Raw genomic sequence first — 20,071 nt, 5'->3', positions numbered from 1 at the left:
AATCGGAATGCAGGAAATCCAAAACAGGGCTGAGCACAGAGCCTTTAAAAGGCAGTACTGTAGGGGATGGGAAGAGAAATGGAGAGGTTAGACTCAGAGGCACTGACAGAGGATAATCCTAAGGGGAACAGTTTCCTACTGTCAATCATCCTGGAACAAATTTAACCCTGGGGTATAAGCTGAGAGCTGAGGAAAAAACTGCTACCCTACTTGGAGTTTCCTGGCAGTTGAGAGTCAGACTTTTATGAAGAGAAAGAGGTTTGAGAGGATTTCTTCTGGAAGGAGGTAAGCTGGTCCTTCCCACTCGATGTTGGGCTAGGTATTGGCGGGGGTGGGGGGTGACCTCAACTCTGAGAGTGACTAGGTATTCGACTGGGGGGGTGGCTGAATGTAAAATTCCTGTTGATGGGATTGGACCTGTGGATTCTAAGAACAGTCCAGTCTAGTATTTGATTCTAAGTTTTCTGTCAGTTGCCTTAAGTTATTCTTATACCTTTCAGTTGGGATGGGTGTTGCAGCTTAGTCTCTGCTGTCATTGCAAGGAATTAAAGAAAGGGTCTGTGCCCATACTTCAGTCAAAGCCAGAGAGGAAGCAGATTGCAAGAGTGCAAAATGTAGGTCTACAACAAAGGGGGAAGTGGGTTAAGCCAGATGTTGGCTTGAGAGGCAGGGACAGCAAGAGTGACAGTATGGAAGAGATGTCCTTCCAGAGTACATTGGAGGTTGTTACTATATACCAGAAGAGCAAACTGACATTTCCATGCAGGGAGGAAGGAAGAAGAGGATATAACTAATTAACTGCTTACCTATGACACCTAGTAGTCTGAGTGAATTTCTGAACTAACACGGTAAAATAATCATGTATTATCACACACACACACACACGACATCACTGATTTTTGGTTTTTGTTTTTTATTTTGCTCTTTAGGGCTGTACCTACAGCATATGAAAGTTCCCAGGCTAGGGGTCGAATCTGAGCTAAAGCTGCCAGCCTACATCATAGCCAGAGCAATGCAGGATCCTAGCAGCGTCTGTGACCTACACCACAGCTCACGGGCAACATTGGATCCTTAACCCACTGCACAGGTCCAGGGATCAAACCTGTGTCCTCATGGATACTAGTCATGTTCATTACTGCTGAGCCACAACAGGAACTCCCACAACATCACTGATTTTTGTGTTCTGCATATTTATTCACTAGCAGATCTGTCCCTTTCCTTCCTCTCAATGTCCTGAATTTCAGCATCTGCTTTCATCTTTACCTTCCTGTCTTTGATCTTTTGAGATCTGCCCTCCCTTTCTTCTAGGAATTGTATATTTAATTCTTTTTGTTTGTTTGTTTTTATGGCTTCACCTGCAGCATATGGAAGTTCCTGGGCCAGCGATTAAATCCAAGACACAGCCGTGACCTATGCCACAGATGCAGTAATGCTGGATCATTAACCCACGGCACCAGCTGCCATGGCGGGAACTCCTAAATTGAATACTTCATGTTCTTTTTTTTTTTTTTCCACTGTACTTGCAGCATGTGGAAGTTCCTGAGCCAGGGATTGAATCCAAGTCACAGGTGGAACCTATGCCACAACTGTGGCAACACCAAATCCTTAACCTGCTGCACCACCAGGGATCTTCCCTAGTTCTTTAATAGCAGCCCACATGAAAAAAGGGAAGGTTTTCTTCCTTTGCCCTGCTGGAAACTATCTCCTCACTTAATTACACTCCAATGATATTATTACCACTTCTCCTAAAGCAGAAATTTTCCCTTCCCAGCTTTACCAAGCCATTTGAATTTCTTTATTTATATTTGAACTCCATTTTATTGACTAATTTTTTCCCTAAAATCTCAAATTCGTGCTCCTAGTATTAGTATCCCATAATACCTGATTTTCATACCAGGCCCTTTTCCATACCTTTTCTCAGTGCCCCTAATCCTTTTTTCTTATTCTCTTAGGGCACCAAAAAATAGTAATTATTATATAATAAATTACATACCCATGGCTTCAAAGTAGTCAGGAATGATTCCTTTTCCCTATTGCTCCAAACCTTATGTGAAATCTGTATGGTTCCTTTATTCATGATGCCTTTCTCTCCATCACAGCATTCTAGAGGTACAATTTGTCCAGAAGAGTAGCCCAGGGTTTTACTCAACTCTGAGAGTGACTGGGTAAGTACTCAATTATGTCTTTATGTATATGATTAGAAGACGTTCAGATTACAGTTTAAGATTTTTGATTTGCATCTCCAATATTACCATGCAAAATAATAAAAATGATGTTTCTTGAATGGAAGTCCACTTTTCAATCAGTTACCATTATTTTTTAAAAGACATACACCTACTTTCTACAGTGAATACAATAAAATATCTTTTTTTTTTTTTTGTCTTTCTGCTATTTCTTTGGGGCCGCTCCCACGGCATATGGAGGTTCCCAGGCTAGGGGTTGAATCGGAGCTGTAGCCACTAGCCTACACCAGAGCCACAGCAACGCGGGATCCAAGCCACGTCTGCAATCTACACCACAGCTCACGGCAACGCCAGATCGTTAACCCACTGAGCAACCTCATGGTTCCTAGTCGGATTCGTTAACCACTGCACCACGACGGGAACTCCAATAAAATATCTTGAAATTCATTGGTAACAACCTACATGTCCATCAACAGAGGGATAAAGAAGATGTGGTGCATATATACAATGGAATATTACTCAGCCATAAAAAGAAAGAAGTAATGCCATTTGCAGCAACATGAATGGACCTAGAAATTATCATACTAAGTGAAGTTAGTCAGACAGTGAAAGATAAACAGCATATGATATCATTTATATGTGGAATCTTTAAAAAGAATACAAATGAACATATTTTCAGAACAGAAACAGACTCACAGACTTTGAAAACAAACTTATGGTCACCAAAGGGGACAGATGGGGGTGGAGGGGGAGAGATGGACTGGGGGTTTGGGGTTGGCTTGCACACTGAGGTGTATGGAATGATCGGCCAATGGGACCTGTCGTATAGCACAGAGAACTCTACCCATGTTATGTGATAATTATGGGAAAAGAATCTGAAAGAGAATAAAAAATAAGTTCATTGGTAATTAAGATATTTTTCACCTAATGACATTTTTGAATAGGTTAACGGGGCTGGTGTTGAGTGCCAGGATTTGAGGAAGCAGGTCTCAGCTTAGGCAGAAGCCACATGTAATGAGGAAGGTCAACAATGTGAAGAACCACAGTTACTGCTCCAGTGCAGCCCAATGGCCTGATGCTCCTGGGGCTTTCCCAGTACCCATAGGATTTATACCAATGAACCAGCAAGGAAAGAACTGTTTCTTCTAGCTCAAAGTTTGAAGGAACAGTCAGATCAGAAAATCCTGTCTCATAAACCAAACAAATGTTTTCTTAGGTTAGTCTCCCAAGGCAATAGAAATAAAAACAAAAATAAACCAATCAAACCTAATCAAATTTACAAGCTTTTGCACAGCAAAGGAAATCATTTAAAAAAAATGAAAAGACAACCTATGAAATGGGAGAAAATATTTGCAAATGATGCAACCAACAAAGATTTAATCTCTAAAATATACCAACAACTTATACAACTCAGAAAAAAAAAAATTTAAAAAAAGGACAGAAGACCTAAGCAGACATTTCTCCAAAGAAGACATATAGATGGCCAGTAGGCACATGAAAAAAATGCTCAGCATCACTAATTGTTAGAGAAATGCAAATCAAAACTTCAGTGAGGTACCACCTTACACCGATCAGAATGACCATCATTAAAAAGCCTACAAATAACAAATGCTCTGAGTTCCCATTATGGCTCAGCAGAAGGAACCCAACTAGTATCCATGAGGATTTGGGTTCCATCCCTGGCCTCACTAGTATCTGGCATTACTGCAAGCTGTGGTGCAGTTTGAAGACAAGGCTTGGATCCAGTGTTGCTGTGGCTGTGGCATAGGCTGACAGTTGTAGCTCCGATTTGACCCCTAGCCTGGGAACTTCCATATGCCAGAGGTGTGGACCTAAAAAGAAAAAAGAAAGGGAAAAAAATTTGCTGGAGAAGGTGTGGAGAAAAGGGAACCTTCCCACATTGTTGGTGGGAATGCAAGCTGGTACAACCACTATGGAAAACAGTATGGAGGTTCCTCAGAAAACTACATATAGAACTACCATGTGATCCAGCAATCCCATATATCTGGACAAAACTTTCATTCAAAAGGATACAAGCACTCCTATGTTCATTGCAGCACTATTCACAATAGCACAGGGAGCTATATCCAATCTCTTGGGTTAGACCATGATGGAAAATAATATGAGAAACAGAATGTGTGTGTGTGTGTGTGTGTGTGTATACACACACACACACACTTACATATAAACATATATATTTATGTATATAAATGGGTCACTTTGCTGACAGCAGAAATTGGCACAATATTGTAAATCAGCTATACTTTTATAAAAAATAAAAAAATTAAAAATTAAAAAAATTTTAAAACTGGGAGTTCCTTGGTGGCTCAGTGAATTAAGAACCCAACATATCCTGCTATATAACACTGGGAACGATATCTAGTCACTTAAGATGGAGCATGATAATGTGAGAAAAAAGAATGTATATATGTATGTGTGGCTAGGTCATCTTGCTGTACAGTAGAAAATTGACAGAACACTGTAAACCAGCTATAATGGAAAAAAATAAAAATCATTAAATTATATTTTACAAAATTAAAAAATATACATTACAGAGATAAAAGTGTAATGAAATATAAATTTTTAAAAAGAAATGCAAAAAAAGAAAAAAGAATCCAACATAGTGTTCATGAAGATGCAGGTATCATCTTTGGCCTGGATCCTTAGATCCAACATTGCAAAAGGCTGTGGTATAGGTCACAGATGTGGCTTGGATCCCACGTTGTCATGGCTATGGTATAGGCCAGCAGCTGCAACTCTGATTCGACCCCTAGCCTGGGAACTTGCATTTGCTGTAAGTGCAGCCCTAAAAAAATTAAAAAATTTTAAAAACTGGATATAAAAAGAAAACAGTCAACCTTATCTTTGACTCCTCTTCCCCTCTCATTCCACATTAAACAAATGACCAAGTCCAGTCTGTTCTGTCTTCAAAATATCATGACTCTCATTTCCTTCTCCATTCCCACTATCACCGTTCTTGCTATGACCTTCATGTTGTTCACTTGGAGCTTATTCTTTTCTCAATATGTAAGCATTTGTTATTAAGACTGAAGTGGAGTCTTACGAGCATTGGCTGGAGAAGAAAGCCTTGCTTCTGATCCTCAGAGTAAGAGGAAGGCTGTTTTTACAGAGCTAGGATGCCAAAGCTGCTTGGAGGAACGAAGAAAGAAGGCTCTAGGAGCTGGCAAGAGAGATTATTTGAAGCACTTCAATTTGGGAGAAGGCTCAGAGGGAGGATTAAAGTGATGAAACTAGGAAAGGTGGTGTTGCAGAACCAAAGTCAAGAAGAGGAGGCCCTAAGTGAGGCACATCTCTGGCCATGACTTAGCACCAGGGGACATCAGATTGAATCTTGCTCTCAAAGAAGGGCAATGATGTGGAGGGGTCATCTTGGGAGTTTCACATAGCTCAAGCCAGGGTAGGAGGTGGTTCAGTGGTATTTAATTCTAATAACTCTGGGAAAAGCCTTGGATCCTGCCTGTGTGATTAGAACAGAACATCTTTTTTTTTGAGTCCTTGAGCTGAGATAATTTCTGATCATTAAAGTTCAAATGGGCAGCAGATGAGAGGTGAAGAGCTTAGTCAGGTGAGAAGGGGAACAGGCAACACCAGGACTCTTGGCACCATCCAGAGGTGGGTGGAGAAGGATTATGAGGGCATTAGTACATTTAGAAGATACAAATATGCTCAAGAGGGAAAAAAAAAAAAAAGCTCTTATAATTTCAAAGACTTAAACATGTGCCAAATGTTGACAATCCAAGGTTAGAAAGAGGACCAGCCTCCTTTCCATATCGTGGATATTTCCTGAGAATGTATGCTCACGCGCAGTCTAAGAAAGTGAGGAGTTCCCATTGCAGCTTAGCTGGTTAAGAACCTGACATTGCGTCTGTGCGGATGCAGTTTGATCCCTGGCCTCTCTCAGTGGGTTAAAGATCCGGCATTGCTGCAAGCTGTGGCATTGTTTGCAGATGAGGCTTGGATCTGGTGGTGCTGTGGCTGTGGTGTAGCCGGCAGCTGCAGCTCTGATTAGACATCTAGCCTGGGAACTTCCATATGCCACAGGTGCGGCCCTAAAAGGAAAAAAGTAAAACTGAGTTTCTTGTAACAATTCCTCACTCCATCCTCATCCCAGAAAACTTCCTCCCATACACAGAAGTCTGGCATTCAGATCCAAAGATACTATGATGAGGACCCCATTTTTGCTACTTCCATTATTTCAATGCCCTTTATTCTTCTGGGTGGATCCTCAAAAGATAATCACAGACACAAATCTGGCTGAATTCATTCAAGAGGATTCTTAGCAAGGAGCATGGGCTACAGCATGAAAACCAGACTAAAAACACTGTGCTCCTTTGATACAGCCTCTATGCAAGCAGGTGCACAAGAACTGTACAAAACAACAACAATTTTTTTTTTTGTCTTTTGTCTTTTTTGTTGTTGTTGTTGTTGTTGTTGTTGTTGTTATTGTTGCTATTTCTTGGGCCGCTCCCGAGGCATATGGAGGTTCCCAGGCTAGGGGTTGAATCGGAGCTGTAGCCACCGGCCTACACCACAGCCACAGCAACGCAGGATCCGAGCCGTGTCTGCAACCTACACCACAGCTCACGGCAACGCCGGATCGTTAACCCACTGAGCAAGGGCAGGGATCCAACCCGCAACCTCATGGTTCCCAGTCGGATTCGTTAACCACTGCGCCACGACGGGAACTCCACAACAACAATTATTATAATAATACTCAGTGAGTTGAATTTCAGGTTCTTTTCCTATTTAGTACCAAAAATCTGAGGCTGTGGACATGATATGACTTTCTCTGTTTCTGGTCTTCTTACTCCTTTAATTAACTCTTTAGTGATCACATATCATAGCTCTAAATACCTTCTCTACCCTGATGACTCACAAATCTTTACTGTCCTCCCTAAACCCTCCACTGCCTTTTTAAAATCTCCATTTGATGAGCATTTAAAATTTAATATGTCCAGGGCTGTGAGACTGGTCATCCTTGTCTTGTTCCTGTTCTTAAAGAAAAAAGTTTTCAGCTTTTCAATATTGAATATTGTGCTGTGGGTTTGTGCCCTGGTTTTTAATATGTAAAGGTATATTCCCTCTATAACAACTTTCCTGAGAATTTTTAGCCAAAACGGGGATGTTGAATTTTGTCAAATGCTTTTTTCTGCATCTGTTGAGATGATCATACAATTTTTATCCTTTATTTTGTTAAAGTGGTTGATTTGCAAATGTTGAACAATCACTGAATCATGCCGTATGATACTTTTAATGTATTGTTGAATGAGGTTTGCTAATATTTGTTGAGGCTCTTTGTATCTATGTTCATCAGATATTGCCTGAAATTTTCTTTTTTTGTAGTGTCTTTCTCTGGTTTGCTATTACAATAATGCTGGTCTTGTTGAATGAGTTTGGAAACATTTATTTCCTCTTCAATTTTTGGAATAATTTGAGACAGGTATTAAATCTTTTAAAAATGTTTGGTAGAATTTACCCTTGAAGCCATCTGGTCTTGGACCCTTGTATATTGGAAGTTTGTTTTATTACTAATTCAATTTCATGACTAGTAATCAGTCTGTTCAGATTTTCTATTTCTTCCTGATTTAGTCTTGCAAGATTATCTGTTTTTCTGAATTTAACCTTTTTTTTTCCCTAGGTTATTCAATTTGCTGTATAATTGTTCATTGTAGTCGCTTATGATTCTTTGTATTTCTGTGATGTCAGTTGCAATTTTCTCCTCTTTTATCAGATTTTATTTATTTGGGCCCTCTATTTGTCATTATACTTCAATACAGCTGAGGAAGAAAAGCTGTATGGGCTTTGGTGATAGGCTTTCAGTTCTGTTCCCTAGCATTTTGACCACGACAAATCACTTAAACTTTTCTAGCCTCCATTTCCAAATCTGTAAAACGGGTAGAATGATGCTTTAAAGAAAAAACAATATAGTGACAATGTCTTTGAGTTTTTGTTACGTCCTTTTTGAACTTAGGTTCCAGTAGACTGGTGAGAAATCAGGCGATTTCTCTTGTTCCTTTTTTTTTTTTTTTTTTGTCTTCTCTAGGGCCACACCTGCGGCATATGGAGGTTCCCAGGCTAGGGGCCTAATTGGAGCTGTAGCCACCAGCCTATGCCAGAGCCACAGCAGCGCAGGATCTGAGCCTCGTCTGCAACCTACACCACAGCTCACAGCAATGCTGGATCCTTAAACCTCTGAGGGAGGCCAGGGATTGAACCCACAACCTCATGGTTCCTAGTTGGATTCATTAACCACTGAGCCACGATGGGAACTCCTCTTGTTCTTTAATTAGGAGTAGTTCCTTTGCTTTTCCATTTTTTTTTAACTTTGTCTATGAATTTAGGAGAACTAGTTATTGAATATGGTCTTGAAGGGATGTTTTTATGTGGAAGTATCCCTGTGTAGACTGTGTGAGTCTGATATTTTTGTTGTGAGGGTTGGTTTTGATACAGTTGTCAGCCATGTCTCTCCTCAGGGTGTGCTGGCCATTATCCCTTTGATAATGTGTGATTGGTGTTGCAGTGTCTACAATCTCCACTAGATGTTGAGGGGAACTCCTCTCTCTTCTGAGGTTATCACAGCCCTGATAGGGTGGGGTCTGCTCCCTTGGTGTTGGAGGAGAAGCCCTGAGGGTCAGGTCTGATCAGACTTTGTTGCCCATGTGTGTGTGCCCTGACCCACAGGAGGTGCCCACTGAAGCAAGTGAGGCCTGTGTGGTCACAGTGAACCTATATGCCACCTGTGCAGGTGTCCCTGGTTCCACCCAGAAGCAGCCAAAAGAAACATCCCTTTCTCCATTGTGTTTGTCCCAGACCTAGTACTAGGCTATGGTGTGGAATGGACTGGGCTGAGGGCGAGGGCACTGTGGCTGTAGGAACTGAGGTAGTTGTGCTGCTGCCCAGGACTCTGTGGTCGATCTCTCCCAGGATCTGGCTCTAAGACTTGGTGTGGAGTGGCCAGAGCCAGAATGTTCCCATCAGGAAACAAATCCCTGTGTCCTCCTGCCCAGGGCCTGTCCACCAGAGATTCAGCACCCAGCCTCTGTGCATTTCTGTGGCACCACCTAATGGGCTCGCCACCAAAGTCTGCCATGGCAGGACCCACCACCATCATGTGTCCTGACAAATGGGTTTCATGGTTCTGCCCAGACCACACACCAGGCCCCCCAAGCTGTTTCTACACAGCTAGATCCAGTCCTCTCCCAGGGAAGGCTTACCTAAGATTCTGCCTGTGTTTGTGGGGCCTCCTCGTGCATCCTTCAGATTGGACAGTGCATCCAGGTAGCAGCTGCCAGTGTCATCTCTCCACTCTGATTGTTAGTAAGGCCACATTCACACGCTCCTCACCAGTAGAATCTAGTTTTCTAGCCTCTCTTGTCATGGTCTATGTGTGGGTTGGAGAGAGAATTTCCAAACTCATATCAGAGTGAAAAGAAAAATAAGAGATTCCTGATGACCAGACAGAGAAAACAAGCTCATGGTTCTGTCTGTTTTTATAGCCCAGGGAGAGAGGTGTGGTCTTATGATATAACTGCTGACCTGTTGATTGGTTTGGGAAAGAAGGGTCTTATGATACACTTGCTGTTGGTTGGTGGTGGATAATGCCCCTTTAGGGGTGAGGTGAGGAGTGGGTCACACACCATTCCTAGTAAGGGGGTAGGAAGGAGTAAGCCATGTTGCTCAAGGTGGGAGAAGGGGCACTACAAATGATAGGGATGGAGTAGGATAGTTACATAGGAAATTGTAGAAGTCCCACTAAGGGTCCATAGATAGAGAGGGAAACTGGGGAACTTTGGGAGATCAGTGTAAGTTAATAATTGTGGGAGGACAATCAGAATGAGGCAGCCTCGCTTGACTAGTGGAGACACAGATATGCCTCAAGTCATTGGGTGAGAGATGAGGTGAAGCCCGCATTCAGGTTCAGACCAAGGGCAGGAATTTAAGGACCACCCTTTTGCTGACTTGAATAAGCACCACGACAGTCCTAGTTTTACTTTATAGGGTCAAATCCTCTTACCAGATACCAAGGAAGAGGAAGAGGCAGTCTTTTCCCACCCCCATTTCCTTTGGATTATAAAACTGCAGCCCACCTAATTCTCAGGACAGAGCCACCTTGCCTGCTGGCTTGCATCTCTCACAAGTGTCCTATCTAAATGAATCTATTTCTTGCCTATTACTTTGTCTCTCACTGAATTCACAAATAATTTGAACCTCAGTAAGTCCAGACATTGGGTGAGTGATTCTAATTTAAAAACAGTGAGTTCAAGTCCCAGTCTGGATTTAGGCTGGGTTTGAGTCCCAACAACGTGGGTTCAAGTCCCAACCTGGGTTCTAGCTGGGTTCAAGTCATAAGTGCTGTCAGTTTCACAATGAGACATGTGGGGTGAGAAAGGTGTGGTAATTCTTATATAGGCCAGAGGCTTTTTGAATTTTATCTTCTTGGAGAAGACTTGAAGTCAGTTCCACAGCTCTGTCTGTCCCAGAGGATTTCCTAGCAGGCAAAGGGGCTCTCTGGCACCAGGTCCTGATGTCTTTCCCCAATCCTACCCAGTTATATGCAGATCTCTCAGCTTTGGTGGTCTAGGAGATCTGCCAGTTTCCAGTTGGATCTCTGTGAGAATGATTCTACACATAGATGTATTATTGATGTGTTTAAAGGTGGAGGTCAGTGTCAAGTCTTCCTATTCTGCCATCTTGATCCCCTCCTAGAAATTTTTGTTTTTGTTTTTGTTTTTGTTTTTGCTATTAGTCAAAGACTGTTTTTCTCTTAAGAAAATAGCAATTAGGAGTTCCTGTCATGGCTCAGCAGTAAGGAACCTGACTAGTATCCATGCAGATGTGGGTTCAATCCCTGGCCTAGCTCAATGGGTTAAGGATCCTGCACTGCTGTGGCTGTGGTGTAAGCCAGCAGCTGCAGCTCCAATTTGACCCCTAGCCTGGGAACTTTGATATGTTGTGGGTGCAGCCAAAAAAAAAGAAGATAGCAATTACAATGATTATAGTTTTCTTTTTTTTTTTTTGGTCTTTTGTTGTTGTTGTTGCTATTTCTTGGGCCGCTCCCGAGGCATATGGAGGTTCCCAGGCTAGGGGTCTAATCGGAGCTGTAGCCACCAGCCTACGCCAGAGCCACAGCAACGCGGGATCCGAACCGCGTCTGCAACCTACACCACAGCTCACGGCAACGCCGGATCGTTAACCCACTGAGCAAGGGCAGGGACCGAACCCGCAACCTCATGGTTCCTAGTCGGATTCGTTAACCACTGCATCACGACGGGAACTCCGATTATAGTTTTCTAATACCTACTCTGTTATAAACACTGCAAATGTTTTGCCAACTGAAGAAAAATGCACAACCTGAACACTGCAAGTTAAGTTTTATTTGGGGACCTTACTGAGGATTAAAGCCCAGGAGACAGCCTCTCACATAGCTCTGAAGAACTTCCAAAGAGGTAAGGGAGGAGCCAGGATATAAAGGAATTTTTCCTGAAAAAACAAACAAACATCTTTTGAACATCAAAAGATCACTACTTAGCACAAAAAACATATCTTAAATGAATAATTTAAGTGTATGGGAAGAAGCAAGAGTTTGTGCTCATTGAAATTATTCCCTAGATATGCATCTTGGCTATCTAGGGCTGAAACCAAAACACCTCTGACTTGAACCCAGCTGAAACCCAGGTTAGGGTTGAACCCATGGTTTTTCCATTAGAAGCACTTACCTGGTGTCTGGACTTACTGAGGCTCAGGTTCTTCATGTCTCAGCACAGAAGGAATTAAAGGAGAGACAAAGTGATAGGCAAGAAATAGATTTATTAAGATAGGACCCTTGTGAGGGATACAAGTGGGCAAGCAAGGAGGCTCTGCCCCAAGCATTAGGTGGGCTACATTATTATAATCCACAGAAAGTGGGGAGTAGGGAAAAGACTGCCTTCTTCCTCATTCTTCGAGCAGACATCAGGCTTACATCACTAGCTCCTCTTTCATATTTGATAAGAGAGTATTTGACCCTATGAGGTCAAACTAGGACTGTCAGGGTGCTTATTCAAATCAGCAGAAGGATAGTAACACATGCTAAAATATGCTGAATCATCTCAGATTTCTGTAGGGTCTCCTACTTGGGAATGTCATTTTTTCCCTTAAATTCCTGTCCTTAATTCCAAGGATCATTATCTTGCTGAACTTGAATGCAGGCCCCATTTTCTCTTTCATTTAATGACCTGAGGCATATCTCAAATAAATATGGTTTTAGAGTTAAGCAAGTCTGCTTCATTCAATGGCTTTCTTGAGTGATCATTAACTTACAGTGGTCTCCCAAAATTCCCTAGCTTTCCCCTCTCTATAGTCCCCTCCTGGGACCTCTACAACTGCCCATATAACTATCCTACTCTATCCCTATCACCAATTAAAACAGTCTCCATTATGTTTTGCCCTGCCTTGGCCCACTAACTTGCTTTAATTGGCTTTTCTCAAATGATTTCTTCTTTGCTTAATTGCTTTCTTTTACTAATGATTACTTTCTAGTCAGAGTTATGTTGCATGCCTATTATTTTCTTTTCCTTTGAAGCACTCGCTAACACCCCCTTCCTTCTGTGAGCTATCTTCACTGCAGGAAAAGGTTAAGGTGCAATAACCCCAAAGACCACCAGAAACCATCACCACCAGATCACCTGACTCCAGCCTTGAGGACTTTGAAATGATCTATGGAGGGAAAAGAACGCAGACACCCTAATCCTTATTAACAGCTCTGTTTTTTCCAAGCTAAATCTATAAACCCCCCTGTTACGCTCCTTTCTAGATAGGACACATTTTTAGCCTACTGTGGCCTTCTTTGCCTGGCAAAGCAATAAAGCAGTTCCTTCTGCTTCACACACCCAAAACTCTATCTCAGAGACTTAATTGTTGTGGGTGTACAGAGGCCAGGTTTTGGCTACATCGTGAGTAAGTTCATCTCTTTCCTGTGCAAATTCCTTTGTCTTAGTCTAGGCCCTACACTGGCTGCGGAATGGGGTGAGGAAGCAGAACACCCACTCTCTTAGAGGCAGGGCCTCCAATACAGGTAAATGAACAGTACTTTTTACAGCCCAAGGCATAACTCACAGAGCAGGAGAACAGAGAGGGCACCACGGCTTCATCTCCACTGCACAGCCTGCCTAGGGCACCACTCCTGAGCCCTTCCTGAAGGTGCATTGCCTGCCTCACTGTCCTTTCCCCAACATAAATGGACTGGCTTCTGTTCCTCCTGCTTCCAGGAGCCTATGTGGTTCTCTGCTGGTCTCCCACACAGGGTGAGTACAAAGGTAGGGAGGCAAAGGGGGCAAGGTAATGGGCTCAGGGAGTAATGTCCTAGGAAGTCCTGCTCTGGAGGAGCAGATGCTATAGAGACAGCATTTGCTAGAGCCAGGCTGCTGAACCCTTGGCTCCTGCAAATTCCCTTCCCCACCATGAAAACTCTTCCTGAAGACCCTGCTGTTGCTGTGGTCCAGTAGCTCCACCAAACTCTAACTCCAGGAGTGGTGTGACAGGAAGGGATGTTAAAGAATCATTGGAGGTCTATCGATGAGCACATTAAAAAGCAATATTACCTTTTCTATCAATTAAGACGCAGGTCTTAATAACTCAGAAGAGAGATCCTCCTCCTTCCTCTCCCCCATTAGAGCCTGGGTCTCCTCTCTCAGTTAACCTTGACCAATCCTACCAGTGATGAGCTGCCCATTTAAGAGCCCCTCAGAAGCCACAGTTGCAGCCTGAGCTTAAAGAGAAAGGAGAGGGCTTCCTGGTAACACTAGGACTCCTAAAACAGATTCCTTCCTAAGTCTGGGCTCTGCAGGGAGTTTCCCCAGAGGGAAAGTCTAGGATCCTGGCCTCAGTCCCAACACCCGCAGCAGCAGCATTTCTCCCTTCCCCTTAACTACTTGGTATCCCTCCTTCTCATCCCATGGTTCTCACATTATGTCCAGATCCTTCAAGGAGAATTACATTTTGTACTTCCTGTGATGAATTTGTTGGCAAGAACTGCAGAAAGAATTTAGGTTCCTGTCAGCCCAAATATCCTGATTTTACATGCCAGACCAAAGAAGTATATACTCATCATTTCACTGGAGGTAAGATGACGGCAGGAGAAAACATGGGGATGGGAAATTAAATTTTATGATTTGACATAGCAGAAAAGAAGAGCACTAGATCTAGAGTCAGAATTCTTTAGTCCTATGAGTTCTGAAACTTACACAACTCATGGTCTAATACATGCTACTTCCTTTCTCTGAGTTAACAATTTCTCACCTGAACAATGATTGCGTTTTAATGGATGCTCTCCAAACTCCTTTCCATTTCTGATATTCAGTGATTAAATCCCTGGTAGAGCATGTTTGTTATAGCTCCTGCGCCTTAGATGTATGTAGGTGTGTTGGGAGCAGAAGTGAGTTGCCCTAGGAGTTCCCATCGTGGCTCAGTGGTAATGAGCCTGGCTAGTATCCATGAGGATGTGGGTTCGATCCCTGGCTTTGCTCAGTGGGTTAAGGATCTGGCATTGTTGTGAGCTGTGGTATAGGTCGATGACACAGCTTGGCTCCCATGTTGCTGAGGCTGTGGCATGGGCCAGCAAGTGCAGCTCTGATTCAACCCTTAGGCCACAGGTGTGGCCCTAAAAAGACCAAAAAAAAAAAAAAAAAAAAAAGGTGAGTTGCCCTGGAAGGAGACTGCCCCTTGTGTGGAAGGGTCTTCAAGTCAGGTTATGCCTAAAGGGACAGAAAGGAAGGGAGGGACTGCTCCTTTGGCAACATTACCTGTCAGATCCCAAGTCTAACCAGGACCTCTGTTATCTTCCTACCCTCTTCAGAATATATCTACCAGTATTCTATCCTGGGCTGCCCAAGAAGATGTGTACAATATATCCGCATCACTGAGTGGGAGAAAAATGTGTTCCTCTGTTGTAATTCAAGCTATTGCAATAGCTTGTCAGTAAAGGATGTGCCTCCATTCAATCCCTTCATATCAGAGAATTAAGCCTAAGAGATTCAGCTGATTTTCAGAGGCCTTCTCTTGACCACATTCTGCCCCTCATTCCTGAACAAACATCAAGATCCAGAAATGCCTTCACTCTCACACCCCCCCACCCACATTGCCTCCTGAGAGCCAAGAGGCCCAAGAGAAGTAAACTGCGGATGGAAAGAAATGTAGGACAACTTTGAAATGCTGTGTGGGCCCAAGTCAGACACCTGGGCCTGGCTGGTTCCGCTGTTCTGGCTGGGGGCCAAACCCCAAGTCTAGGTGGGGGTGGGAAAGTGGAGGAGGCTGCACTGGGACACCTGGGGACATCGAATGGATTACAATAAAAATTCTAATGAATAACAAGACCACGGTTCAGAGGAGTTCATGGGCTGGTTCCATAGTGGACCAGATAGGAAGCTAGGGATACTACGCAAAGAATGACCTGGCAAAAGTCTCCAAGCCATTTTGCTCAAATGTCTAGGGTCCTAAATCCCATCAGGGCCCTGACACTCTAGGCCCTGGAGAGTTTCCAGAAAAGGGGAGGACCTGACCAGGAGGGCTTGGCTTTCCATGGGGGCCTAACATATGATCTATTTTGGAGAATATTTCACATCACTTGAGAGGAATGTGTATTCTACCATCATTGGCATATACATTTTGTAATTGGTTTATAGTGTTCTTTAAATCCTCTGATTCCTTATTGATCTTCTATATGGTTTTTCTACCATTATTGAAAGTGAAGTGTTGAGGTAGAATGTATTTCTTCTTTTATTTTGGTTTTCTGTTATTTGGTGCATATATGTATATAATTGTCACAGCTTCTTGATGAATCAACCCTTTTATCAACATATAATTTCACTCTTTATTTCTTGCAAGTTTTTTACTTACTATCATTTTATTGTTTATATAGGCAACCCTAGGTCTCTTTTGACAACTGTTTGCATGGAATGCCTTTTAATCATTATAGTTTCAACATATTTGTCCCTTTAGATATAAAGTAAGTCTCAGGTACACAGTATATCTATATATAATGGGTTTTTTTAAATCCCATTCTGCCAATATCTGCCTTTCCATTAGAGAGTTTAATTTGTTTACATCTAAAGTAATTACTGAAAAGGAAGGGCCTACCTCTCCTATTTTGATATCTGTTTTCTGTATGTCTTATAGCTTTTTTTCTCTCTCATTTCCTCTATTACTATCTGCTTTTGCATTTTGTTGAATTTTTGTAACGGACACTTTTAATTCTCTTTTAAATTTCAGTTTGTATGTATTCTATAGATATTTTCCTTGGTTACAATAAAAATTATATTCAATGTAGTACAGTTATTATATTTTAATTTGAATTGATATGAGCTTAACTTCATTAGCATACAAGACTCTACTCATTTACAATTTTACTCCTTTATGTTATTAAAATCACAAATTACATCTTTATACAATGTGTGCCCAATAACAGATTTATAATTATCTTAAAATATGTTTATGTAGAAGATAAAAATAATTTGCCTTGAGAGTTCCCTTCATGGCTCAGTGGTTAACGAATCCAACTAGGAACCATGAGGTTGCGGGTTCAATCCCTGGCCTTGCTCAGTGGGTTAAGGACCTGGCACTGCTGTGAGCTGTGATGTAGTTCGCAGATATGGCACAGATCTGGCATTGCTGTGGCTCTGGCATAGGCCAGAGGCTACATCTCTGATTAGACCCCTAGCCTGGGAACCTCCATATGCCACAGGAGTGGCCCTAGAAAAGGCAAAAAGACCAAAATAATAATAATAATAATAATAATAATAATAGTTTGTCTTCCCAAATAAAGATAATAAAGATACAAAATAATCCTAAAAGTGTTTCATATTTTATAGTTTTGTAATAAAACTAATGTTATTCTGAAAATTACATATGTACACATACGCATACATAAATACAAGCATTTGTATACATATTCCAAAATAATTGTGTATACATCAGGAACCAAGTGTTTCCGCACAAGGAAAAAAAGAGATGCAAATATACAAATAAAAATGCTAAGAATAGGAGTTCCCAACGTGGAGCATCGGAAATGAATCTGACTAGCAACCATAAGGCTGTGGGTTTGATCCCTGGCCTCACTCAGTGGGTTAAGGATCTGACATTGCTGTGAACTGTGGTTTGCAGACTCAGCTGGGATCTGATGTTGCCGTGGCTTAGGCTGGCAGCTGTAGCTCTGATTGGACCCCTAGCCCAGGAACCTCCCCACTTGCTGTGGGTTTGGCCCTAAAAAAAGCAAAAAAATAAAAATAAAAATAAAAGTTAAGAATAAAATCATCATAATTTTTTTTTTTTTTTTTTTTTTTTTTTTTGGCTTTTTGTCTTTCCAAGGCTGCACCCACAGCATCTGGAAGTTCCCTGGCTATGGGTCTAATCGGAGCTGTAGCTGCTGGCCTACACCACAGCTCATAGCAACAACAGATCCTTAACCCACTGAGCGAAGCCAGGGATCGAACCCACCTCCTCATAGTTCCTAGTCAGATTCATTTCCACTGCACCAGGATGGGAACCCCAAAATCATCATAAATTTGATTTGAAATATTGCTATGAGCTTATGATGAATATTTGCTTTTTAAAAAGTGTTCCAGTTACCCATTAATGGGTAACAAACTACCCCCAAAACTTACTTAAAAACAAATACTCTTGGGAATTCTCATCATGGCTCGGTGGTTAACGAATCCGACTAGGAACCACGAGGTTGTGGGTTCGATCCTGGCCTTGCTCAGTGGGTCAAGGATCTGGCATTGCCGTGAGCTGTAGTTTAGGTCATAGACATGGCTCGGATCTGGCGTGGCTGTGGTGTAGGCTGGCGGCTGCAGCTCCGATTCGACCCCTAGCCTAGGAACCTCCATGTGCCATGGGGTGCAGCCCTAAAAAGACAAAAAGCAAAACAAAACAAAAAACACTTTTTTTTTTTTTGTCTGTGCCCACAAAATACAGACGTGCCCAGGCCAGGAATTGAAACTGCACCACAGAATGCTTTCTGCTGCTGTGAGGACACTTTCTGCTAATATGTACACCATAACTGTGACCATCTAACATAGCAGGAAGAATGTTACGGGCAATCTGGGCCCCTTGAAGAATGTGTCAGACAAGGGACAGCCTCGGCCTGGCCACGGGTTTTCTTCTAATATAGAAGAGAATTAGATTAGTTCAAAAATTTTCTCCAGCTCATTACGTGGTTCTAAAACCTATACATTTCCCAAATAAATTGCTAAGGAAAGAAAAGCAGCTGGGCAGAATTCTGAGGAAGGAAGAGTGAATTCTGATCTCTTCTGGGTTGTTCTATTTCTAACTTTAGCACAAAGTGTTGAGGAAATTTGGCCCCTGTCCACCGTGCCAAATAGAAATGCGGAAACAGAGTTTGGGGTGAAGGAGAAGAAAGCTTTACTGCTTTGCCAGCAAAGGGGGCCACAGCAGGCTAATGCCTTAACGACTGTGCCCCCTTTGGGAGAGATTAGGAGGTGGTTTTATAGTTTGGGGAGTGGAAAATAAGGCTACAGATAAGGATCAGGGTAGAGGCAAGCTTGCATTATCTTTCAAAGCTGGTGTTTAGTGGCCCCAGGACTGGTTCTGGTCATCCTCCTTTAAGAATGAAGAGTGCTTCATCAAGTAGTTAACACCTTCCGTTTGTTGGGGGTTTTAATTCTGCTGAAGGCTAAAGATATTATTATGCATATTTCTTGAGAAGGAATCAGAATCCTGCCCCAAGGCTTCACTTGACCGTTCCTCTCTGGTCTCTGCCTCCCCTCCTTTCTCTGATTAGCAACTGTTTGAACCTGCCCTTCCGAAGGCAGGGAAGGTCCTGGAACCCGAGGCTTGTTCCCTAAACACAAGAAATGTAGGACACAGAAAGGCTTGTGTGCCCAGGAGCCCTACAGGGCCCTGCTCGGTGACAAAAGGGAGAAGTATTTTTTTCTTCCCTTGACCTTTGGCCTCCTCTGCAGTGTTCCTTCTAGTGGATGGGAAATGTACAAATAAACTACAGAATTGCAGTCCTCCTGGCAGTGGCTCCAGTATGGTTTCCAAGGTTTATTCTTTTTTCCCAAGTTTCACTGAGATGTAATTAACCTATATCACTGGATAAGTTTAAGGTGTACAGCATAATTAATTTGATGCTGGAAAGATGTTACCGGAATCCGGGTTCTTGTTCACACAGTCAAAGAATCCACAAATACATGGGCAGCAAGCAAGCAAAGTCTGTATTAAAGAAAAGCAAATAGCTCCCAGGGCTACTGGGAGCAGGGAGAAGAGCCCTCCCCCCCCCCCCCCGCCCCATTGTCCTATAGGGGTTTTTATGCCTTAAAGATGGGGGGGGGTACAAACATGGGGTTCAGAAAGATGTGGTTTCCTCCCATTGGCCTTGCTCAATTACCTATATGGGTCCTTATCCAATAGGGGTTTTAGGGGTGAAAATGTCCTGTAGGTCTCATGGTTTCTTTGCTCTTTTCTTCCTGTAAACTGAGTCATAGGGGATTAGAGATTAATGTCCATCTGGGTGTAGGTACACTCCCTATAGTAAACAAGGCCTGTGGGGATGTTAATCCCTGGACCCCTAAATCCACAAATATTACTCAATAGCCATATCAAAGAATGCTTTGAAGCCCATGCTCCTACACTAACTTCCTGAGTTAGTATTCTGTCTCAATCTTACATATATATACCATGAAATGATTACCACAATAAATTTAGTTAACATCTATCATATTGTATAGGTATAAAACAAAGAAAAAGAAAAAAAATTTACCTTGTGATGAGAATTCTTAGGATTTACTCTCTTACCTTTCCTACATATCATAACATATCAGTGTTAACTATAATTGTCATGGGGTACATTACATGCCTGGTACTTACTTAAC

General features: G+C 42.3%; 1 long non-coding RNA gene across 2 annotated transcripts; it reads left to right on the top strand.

Moving 5' to 3' along the window:
* Nucleotides 38–15,547, top strand: LOC110255455. 2 transcript variants are annotated; one of them, XR_002335718.1, is made up of 5 exons: nt 38–285; nt 2,100–2,165; nt 13,282–13,486; nt 14,159–14,302; nt 15,037–15,547. It is a non-coding gene; the product is annotated as an uncharacterized LOC110255455 (long non-coding RNA). The 2 variants fall into 2 exon arrangements; XR_002335719.1 differs by having other exon boundaries at nt 13,180–13,486.

This window comes from Sus scrofa, chromosome 9 (genome assembly GCF_000003025.6).
Source record: "Sus scrofa isolate TJ Tabasco breed Duroc chromosome 9, Sscrofa11.1, whole genome shotgun sequence".
Classification (NCBI taxonomy): domain Eukaryota; kingdom Metazoa; phylum Chordata; class Mammalia; order Artiodactyla; family Suidae; genus Sus; species Sus scrofa.
The sequence above is the reverse complement of the archived record's forward strand: the minus strand, read 5'-3'. Positions and strand labels throughout refer to the sequence as shown.